The 9,737-nt window shown below is 39.7% G+C and overlaps 1 pseudogene across 1 annotated transcript; it reads left to right on the plus strand.

The window, feature by feature from the left end:
• The first annotated feature begins 1,098 nt into the window (after nt 1–1,098).
• On the plus strand, nt 1,099–1,799 carry LOC308521721 (small ribosomal subunit protein eS6-like; annotated as a pseudogene). Its single transcript has one exon. The product of its transcript is annotated as a small ribosomal subunit protein eS6-like (transcript).
• Nucleotides 1,800–9,737: the final 7,938 nt, after the last annotated feature.

Here is a 9,737-nt window from a genome sequence, read left to right on the forward strand (position 1 = left end):
ATCACTCCCTTAGTCTACTTAGGTTTCTAATTCCCACATGCTCTACTATTGCCAAAGCAACTTCATCTCTATGGTGTAGCTGAAGAGGCAGCCTTCATTCACAACACAGCACAGTCTGTTGAAGTGGTAAATATTACCCATTTCTATTATTAGAGCTGAAATGGAATTTTCTCTCGCTGCATTTTCAAGATGTGACATAATTAGATAGCAAGCATGGAAAAGTCAGAAATAGTGGAAGCTAATGGTCGTCTTCAGTACCAGGGAAGCTTGAATTCGGTCTTGCCTTGCTCCTGACTCCCTGGCAGAATGCCCTCAGGCCATCTCATTCTCTGTTTGAGTAATAGGGTACTATGTGAGCTTTGCAGGCACTGGGGTAAAGAAGCGTGAAGCAAGGTTTCCAGTTCTATATTAGTTTTCACACTGATAGAGAACAGACAAATTCTTGTTTGATGTTTTAATTCTCTTCAGCCTCCTACACATACACCTTCCCAGCTCTGAGAAGTAGCTGAGTAGCTTTTCACTATACTGAGAAAGGCTCTGACTTGTTCCTTCTTTACTACACATCAGAAGTAAAACAAACAAACAAAAACAGCTGTCCTGGTTGCAGAAGTGTTATTGAAATTAGTGCAATGTGCAATTCCTGGCAGAAACAAGGGAGGGATGGGGAAGTGTGTGTGTGTGTGTGTGTGTGTGTGTGTGTGTGTGTTTATAGATCTCACAAAAGTGATTGAGGAAGGAACTGGGCTAACTGGAGAAAACCTGAAAAAGTAATTTTTTTTCAAAAAATTTATCATAAGAACTTTAAAAATTGTATTCAAGTTGTGCATTTCTGCATAGTCTGGCTTGTCTCATTGCTGAAATAGATTTTTAATCTTTTATGTTATTATTAGACCACAGTATACCGAGGATACTAGGCGAAGTTAACAGGGTAGCATGGCTTGATTTGTTTTAATAAACATTGGATAAAATTACTGGTTTCAGTAGAGTGGTCTGATTTGCAACTCCCCATGAAAATCCGCCTTTTGACTCATGCACATTGGGATCAGAAGAGAAGCAGCTCTTTTTCGTGGCACCTCCAAGGCTGTCAGCTGCTTCAGGATGAAATTAAACATCTCTTTCCCAGCCACTGGCTGCCAGAAACTGATTGAAGTGGATGATGAATACAAACTCTGTACCTTTTATAAGAAGTGTATGGCCACAGAACTTGCTGCCGAAACTCTGGGTGTAGAATGGAAGAGTTGTGTGATTTGGAACTAGGTTTCCCCATGAAGCAGGGTGCCTTGACCCATGGTTGTGACTGCCTCCTACCGAATAAGGACATTTCTGTTATGAACCAAGAAGGACTAGAGTAAGAAAGCACAAATCTGTTTGGGGTTGCATTCTGAATGCCAATTGGAGTGTTTTTAACTTGGTCACTTTGAAAAAAGGGGAGAAAGATATTCCTGGTCTCACTGATACTTCTGTGCTTTGTTGCCAAGATCCCAAAAGAGCTAGCAGAGTCCACAACTTTAATTTCTCTAAAGATGATGTCCTTCAAAATGTTGTGAGAAAGCCTCCAAATAAAGAAGGTAAGAAACCTAGGCCTGGAGCACCCAAGATTCAGCATCTTATTACTCCATGCGTCCTGTGACACAGACATCGGCTTATTGCTCTGAAGAAACAGCATGCTAAAAATATAAGGAAGATGCCACAGGAGAGGCTAAGCTTTTGGCTAAGAGAATGAAGGAGCCCAAAGATAAATGCCAGGAACAGATTGCCAAGAGACGCAGGCTGTCCTCTCTGAGAGCTTCTACCTTTGAGTTCAGTCAAAAAATGAGATTTTCTAAGAGTAACAAATAAATAAGATCAGACATTAAAAAAAGATGCAAACTTCTCTTCTTTTTTAAAGTTGTATATGCAGAGAGTGGAAGGAGGCTTGGATAGACTATCAGGGACCATGCCTTCTAAAATAGTTTTGCCCATAATGAGCCTTCTGACTTCAGGTGAATTCCTTAACCTCTTTGGGGCCTGTTACTTTATATATACAATTATAGGAAATGGACTTTATGATTTTTTTTCTTAATGATTTAGACATTCCCAAAAATCTATAAGATCTGAACAAGAAACACCAGCTGAGGGCTGTTTGTTTGGCATTGTTCTTTGACTTACTTAGCAAGTGAATAACAGGGACACCAAAGATTATTCATCTTTGTCCATGCTCAACAAACCGTGTTGAGATTATGTCTCTTTGACAGATGGAAAATGGTTTTGATGAGAAGAGGAATGACTGAATCAGTGATTTTCTTGTTTGTTAAGCTGTTCACAGTGCACTAGCTGGAAATCAGGAGTTTAGCCACACATGACAGTAACCTTTTCAAGTTATCTCTGTCTCTCTTGGTGACAAACTGATTTCAGTTCACAGGTAGTTCACAGGTATCTCGGACACCTCTGAAGCAACCATTAGTAAAGAGACTTGATGACTCCTGTCTAAATGCTGTGCTTAAGGGTGCATATCCCTAGCTCTTTCCCAGAGCTTGGAGAAATGACTGATTCAAATATTTGATGTGCAACTACAAGAACTCACTTATGAAAGTTACACTAGCATCTGAGAATGCTTGTATTGTTTCTAATTGTAAATAATTCCCTGCCTTAAATTACCTCACTGCACAAAAATGTCTTGACCCAAAATGTCCATATCAAGGGCTTGATAGAGATATAGCCTAAGATTAAAATTTCTAGGATGAATAATGATGTGACAGGTTATTGTCATTTATTGGATACTTATCATGTGACAGGTATTATGCATTATATGTGCATTGCCATTTATAGGCATTACCTCATTTTAATGTTTAACAAGAATCTTATAAAGAAGAGACTATTATTTTACCAATTTTGCAGATACTGTAACTGAGGCTCAGATGAATTAAGGGAATTCTCCAATTTAAATGTAGAAACTGTTAGAACTAGAAATTATGTCTAAGTCAGTTTGACCAGAAAGCTTTGTCTTTACCAGTACTACACAATTCTATCTCAGCAGGTCATCTTCCTCCTGCCCAGGAACAAACTTTCTCACCTCCAGCAGGTCATACTGTAAGTGCAAAGATGCTTTCTTGAACACAGGTGTACTCTGAATGATACCGTGTTGCTGCCTTATTAATTGAGTATTCTGAATTTTTTTCCCCAGTGACCAGCCAATGGAAAATACCTGAAGTTACACATTTTCATTTATACAGAGACATTACTATTTCCTACATTTAGGAGATTCCTCCAAATTTAAACAAACATTTTTCTTCCTGTTGAAAACAAAAGTGCCTCTCAGCCAACAAATGAGCCAACTCTCTCCCCAACAGGTCTTATAATTTGCAGATGCTTGAAAGTGAATGAAGATCAAAAGCTTTCTTGTAGACCACTTTTCCCTCTGGGAGACATTTGAGCATGTTGAGAATAAGTATCACTTAAAAAATTAATAAAACAAGATGGATTTAAATATGTTTGAAAAATAGGTTGCACAAACATTATGCCATCTTGTGCTATTCATTCTGTGCTTTTAGGCACCCAGTGAATAGTTCTTTCCTGCAGCTAATCCAGGCTTTTTGTGCACATAGGCTTTTGTAGTACAGAACATCTCAATTTAACTACAAAGATCATTACCACACAACACATCTGTACATTGCAGAAAGCTCCACAAAAAGGTATGTGTCCTTGCAGATAAGGATGGTCCCATTAAGATTAACTGAAAGAAAAACAAGCCTAACAATGGATGTTGCCTTTAAAAAATAAATAAACTGATTTTCAAATAACATCCCAAAGCCACTGTGGGAATAGCTGTCATTCTGTCAAACAGAGTTGGCCTAGTTTGCAGTGGATCATCTTAAATGGCAAGGGCCAAATGCGTGCTTCAAATTCCTAGCTGAGTTTTCTTCTGCAGGCATATGGACTTTTGGACCATCTTTTTTGTTAGGATTAGGGTTAGTATTTTCTCTCTTGTTTATTGGATTTACTTAGACCCAACTAGGACCAGCTCTAGATAAAACTATAATGGATTCAGTAAGACTTATTTAAAGTATCCCCTAATCTTCCTTTTAAAGCACCCTCCTCCAGGAAGCATGTTGCGTACCCCAGTTCTGAGAGGAGGAGTATTGGTGTATTGCCTGTCACTCTAGCTGCCCACCCTGGTAAACTCTGTTTAACCACCACCACCCACATCTCTGGCCCCTACAGATGTTCTGGAACATCCCTTTCACCTTGTCTTTCATTAGCGCTTACCCGACCAAGTTCCATTTTCCCTGGGTGGCTGTGGCTAATGTGATAAACTAATGACTGATATTGGGTGAGCAAAACATTAGCATTTAAATAGGGACCTTTGGAGGAGATGCACTTAACAAGGAGGAGGTCTTCAGAGGGGGCAATTTCAGACATTATGACAGGAGCAGGTCAAAGATAATTTTGTCAGATGGGGCCTTGAGGTTATGACCAGGGGCAGCCCTAGTTTCGAGCCTTTCTCTCAGTCAGGATTTCAAACATTTATGGCTGGTTCCCAGCAGCTTTCACAGGACTGTTGACATAAGTGCTTTGACCCAAGAACTTTTCTTCCACTCCTTGAAGGCTCCCCCTTTCCTCCTTCAGAGGAGTATTCTGTTCTTGAAACAATTGAATATAGAACCAATCTGTCTTGAGGTTGGAAAGGAAACATGATTCACAATATGGCAAGTGGACATTTCCAAAGGGCCTTAAATCCAGGGCCCTGCATTGCATAGCTCTGGGGTCCCATCCACATAGAATCATAATGATTGCTGCCTCCTGGAAATTGGAACACAAAAAGGCTGCAGAAATCTGGATATGTGTGTGTGTGTGTGTGGGGGGGCTCCTGAACAAAAGTGGGCTCCCTTTAACCTAACTAGGCCTATATGAGTTTTTACACCCTTGTTTTCTGCAGGTACAACAAAGGTATCCTGATTTAGGGCTCAGTGCTCAGCATCATCATTTTATCCCTGAAATACTGAGAAAATAAGTTTGCTACATGAAGCAAAAACTACGAGGGGTGCTTTGGGACCATTTAACAAGTCTGCCTGAGGAATACCTATATGGGAAAGCGGTACTGACCTAAGGCTATTTGCTTTATTATCTTTATTAATATATTTAATGTCCCCTCCCGGGTCCTTGGGATAAAGATGATGGGAGAGACATCTGTTCCAAAGCTGTTTCACTGAGTGGTGATTTTGATGACTTAATGCCTTTTCAGACTTCTGCTCCCACTGCTGTTCTTTGGTTTTGATTTTAAGCAGCTAAATGGGATCTCTAAGCCTTCCATTATGTCTGCCTTTTCTTTCTTTCTTTTTTTTTTTTTAATTCTTAAGAAATAATTCAGAACACGTCAAGGACAAATGCTTGAGTTATAGTAACTTTTAAAATTACGATTATTATTACAAAGCAACCCAAAGGATCTTTTAATTTCTTTGATTGTTTAAAGTAGCGCGGTAGAAACATGACAGCTTAGATGTGGAGAGAGTTTATAATTGAGCACAAAAGTCTGAGTGCTGGGACAACGCAGTTGATTGCTGGGATTCCCAGGGACTCCAGAAAGTGAAAGGGGTCAATAAAAGTTTATCGGAATTTGATAGCAGCCGCCATACAAACATCCAGATAAAACTACAGCCAATTACTATGTACAGCTTAATATGCCCTCCCTTCCTCCCCCCAAACTCCCCAAGTTCTGTGGAGATTTAAATCTTTCATCTGGAATAAAGATTTGGAGCGTAATGACCTGATTTAGCTACAAAGAAGAAATAAATCTGACAGCTGGGACCAGAAGGGGTATTAATCTCTAGAGTTCACGTGAGCCTTTGTTTCTCCCTTTCAGTTTTTATGCAACAGGAACAAAAAAAGAAAAGGGAAAAAAAAAGTGAGCAGCTCTGTATTTCAGCTTGAATTACATTGCTTGGGAGAAAAAGGGCAGGGAAGCGGGAGTGGGTGTTAGAGTTGAAAGGAAGATTTTCCATTCTTTAGAGACAGTGGGGAGATGCAGCTGAGCTAGTCCATTGCATGGTCTGCCCAGGGCTTCAGAAAAGGCAGGCGGACAGGGAAGAGGCGTTCAGCAAGAGGAGCACCAGGGACATATGGATATGGTTTCTGATGACCCAGGCATAATTTAGAGGGACGTTTCACGATGTGGAGTCAGGTATTGAATGAGTAATTATTCTACTTTCAGTGTCGGGTTTGACCCCTGGCACACACTGACCCCAGGTGAAGACAGAGCCCACTCTGTAGTCGACCAAAGGATGGACTCTGAGCTAAGCCCTCTGAAGCAGCCTTAGCTTTTGGATAGATGACCTCTTTAGTTAGGCTTCTTACCGTTTCATACGGATGGAGAGCTTTTGGCTCATTTCCCCACTCCTGCCTTTGCTCAATGTGAAAACACATTATAAAATATAATCATTTGAGGGTGATTCTAACAGTTCTAACCGACTTGGTGTTCTGAAAGAGGAAAAGAATATGGTTTTAAAGAACTTTAACTTTTGAAAGTGACTTGAGTACTGCCCTCTGCAAAGGGATATATTGATTTAATGGTCACACATAATCCTGTGAAACTAGTCATGAAACAGACACTAATTTTAAGGAATAGGGCTGCTATTAAAATATGTCTCTGCACAGTAGGACAAACAGATATGATTTCCCCTGGGGGAGTAGATCTGTGCAGTCTTTGCCAGTCTATGAACTTGCTGTGTGTGTTAGTGACAGGTTGAGTACTTCAGGCCAAAGGACTTAGATTCCTAAGCAAATTCTCTAGGCTCCCACAGAAATAAGCAATAAAAACTGCCCTTCTGCATTTCTAGTTAACTTCCTTTAGATTTCATTGAGCCAAGAGTCAAATCCACCACGAGTAAATGTGTTGAGCATTGTCAGAGAACTGTATTAATGGACAAAAGCCCACTTTGAAGGTCATGAAGTATTTTTCTTACATGGGTGATGAATAGCAGTTTGAAATTTCCTTGGCTGTGTCATTCTGTGTGCTGAGGTGGTGGCAGCTTCCACAGGGACAGCCTGCCTTGACTCATTGGACTACATGAGAAGCTAATAATTGAACTCTCTGCCATGGCAGGATCTTATAGATAAGTCATGAGATTTTCTCTAATGAGGTTTGCAAAGGCTCAGTTTTAACATTAGGAGAATGAGAACAATTAGGAGCTACAGCTACTAGTTATAACTAGTGTTCCAAATGAGCTGGGCTTGAACCCAGGGAAACTGTTACAATTTCATCCAAGACCTGTATGTATGACTGGAATAGAAACTCTAACCCACAGGGCTAGCAGATGTCCATAGGAAAGTGGGCAGCAGTCTGAGGGTATAGGATTAGGATGTGAAATTTCATTGGTAAAGTGTAGAAGTAGAATAAAGCAGAAGAGGTCTGGTAAAGACAAGATCGTAGCATGTGGAGAAAACAAGCTGTACAAATATCAGATAGGAAATAACAGCTGGTATACATTACCAGCAGAAAACATAATTTGTACACTTGTCTAATTATTTTCTGTTCTGTTGTTCCATCATTTCACAATTCATCATCCTGTCTAGTGAGTCTTCTTCCAATGAAATTAAAGCTAGCAGAAAGCCCAAACTTATAAGAAGTTTGGTTATTTCCCCACCTCTACCTTAGAAACAAAGGTGGTTTTGAGACAGAGTGAGAGAGTCCAAATACTAAAAATGACAGCTCACAGTGAAAGGTAGAGAAGTCTGAGGCTGTAGAATCCCCCATTATAAAGCAGCCTGGGGCCATTTAGTGTAGGGGCAAACATCTGATAGCCATGAGGTTACTCTGTATTAAAGCATAGTGCAATAGTTAATTATTTTTACAGTGCTAAGAGTCATCAAGAAAATATGAAATGATGTTCAGTAAAAATTTAGGCTCTTAAATATATCTATATGGCACTTATTCTCTAATAACCCTGGATAAATTTACTGACTGCAATCTATTATTACTGTTATTTTTTTCACAGATAGTTCTAAAGTAAAAACCTGCAGGCTAGCTCTTGCACAAATACTCATATAGTTTGAAGTAATAGGGACTAAATTGATAGGTTTTCAAGGATATAATAATGTGAGCAAAAGCAGTTTGATGGCTCTAGATATGTTAACTGTTTCCTACCTTTATTTACTTCCATCTTTACATTGCATATTTCTTATAAAAATTTAAAGCATACACATAAAATGAGAGAGAAAATATCTTCTTGTATATTATCTATAATAATAAAAGCATAATATGCAAATCGACCAAATAGCCGAACAGCAGAACAACTGTCCAGACGAAGCTGGGGCTGCGAAGGCCTATTCTTGCACGAATTTCATGCATTGGGCCTCTAGTACTTACATATTGATTCAAAAATTGATTCGACAAACTGGTTAAATGCTTTCTAGCTTGTGTCATCTTCTTCAAATGTAACATTTTCCATGGCTTTTGAGGCCTAGGATAAATAATCATGGAACCTCATTTTAAAACAAGGATTCCAAGAAAAACAAAAGGAAAAAAAAAAACCCACCCTCTCATAGCGGCTTTAAAGATCCTGGCCTATATAATTTGCTGCTGAAAACAGTTCCTCACTGCAGGGAAAACCAATCAGTCATACATGCCCATGGATAAGCAGTAGCACCATGGTGTCATGTTGAATATTGAAAATGTCAGTGACTATTCCCAGTGCCAGACCCAGATATTCTTAGCAACTCTATCCACACAAACAGTTCGTTAGATTAGGACAAAGAGTGTTGGCAACATGGGTGTGCACTGAACACAAAGGAGCCCCATCTAGGCCGTGGTGAAGGGGAGCACTATTTTCCCTTGCCTTCAACACAGACTCTTTTTTTATTGTTTAAAGTATCACATACAGTATTACATCTGTCTCCTTCTCCCCCACTGACCTCCTCCCGCCCGCCCCCACCCCCACACATGCTCTCACAGCCCCTAGTGTCTGTGTCTATTGGTTATGCTTATATGCATGCATACAAGTCCTTTGGTTGATCTCTCACACCCTCCCCTGCCCCCACCTTCCCACTAAAGTTTGAGAGTCTGACAAACTTCTTGAAAAATAACCAAACGAACATCAAATCCAAACTATGTCAAAACCAAAGAAATAAGACCTCACAACTGCCCCCGTATTTAGGCTGTTTTCGTAGTCCTTCATAGCATAGACTCTAGTAATCAGATTTTAATGAAGGCCTTCACTTTGTTCGGAACCAAGGACTTCTGGGAATTGTGTACTGGGTCAAAAACGTAAGCCAATTCCATCTGCTCTATTTCATCCTGTTGAAAAATTACTAACAAATTTTCTCTAAATATTGAATGATCTTTTTCTAGTCAAGTGCAGAATGGGTTTTCAAAATGGTAGGCTGTGAAATACTGCTAATGGGGTCCTTATATAATAAACCCTGGAGTAACAGAGCTAGTTGTTTTTGCTTTATGTTCTCTTCAGGAACCAATTCTTTATGAGATTTCAATAAATATTAACTAATTAGGGCTATAGCTATGGAAGCACAGCCAAAGGCTAAGTGGCGTTTTCAAGGTTGTAAAATGTGTTAGCAAGGAAACCTGGGATTGAAATTAAGAGTTCTTAACCTCTTCCTGGGGCTTGAATCACTACATCCCTCTATTTCCTTAATCACATATAACCACCGGGTTCTTTAGCAATTCTTAATCCAGTGCTCAGTTAGGCAAAATTTGGAAACCTCCCGGCAATGACCTGTTTTTCAATGGGAGAACATATTTACTTCCA

The sequence above is a fragment of the Myotis nattereri genome, assembly GCF_964212035.1.
Source record: "Myotis nattereri genome assembly, chromosome: 6".
Classification (NCBI taxonomy): Eukaryota; Metazoa; Chordata; class Mammalia; order Chiroptera; family Vespertilionidae; genus Myotis; species Myotis nattereri.